Below are 322 nucleotides of genomic sequence, written 5' to 3'. Positions count from 1 at the left end.
TCTGTATATTATTTGCGGTGCTTCTTCTTACTCTGCTCTTCAACTAATTACTAAGTTATATAAAAAACCGCGTCACGCCTCGCCTCGCCTCGCCTTCATTTACCTTCGCTTTTGTTTTTATCAACTAATTCATAAAAAATTTTAACTAAAAACGAGGGGGGGGGACTCAATCGAAAACTAGTTATGATTATGATATGATATATATATATATATATATATATATATATATATATATATATATATGAATATATATATATATATAGTAGCTATTGACTTTTGCAAAAGTTTAAAGAATTCCTTAGGCTCTAATATGTATCTTCCA

The sequence above is a fragment of the Drosophila hydei genome, unplaced genomic scaffold, assembly GCF_003285905.1.
Source record: "Drosophila hydei strain 15085-1641.00,03,60 unplaced genomic scaffold, DhydRS2 tig00000090-arrow-arrow-pilon, whole genome shotgun sequence".
Classification (NCBI taxonomy): Eukaryota; Metazoa; Arthropoda; class Insecta; order Diptera; family Drosophilidae; genus Drosophila; species Drosophila hydei.
Note: the sequence above shows the minus strand (reverse complement) of the source record.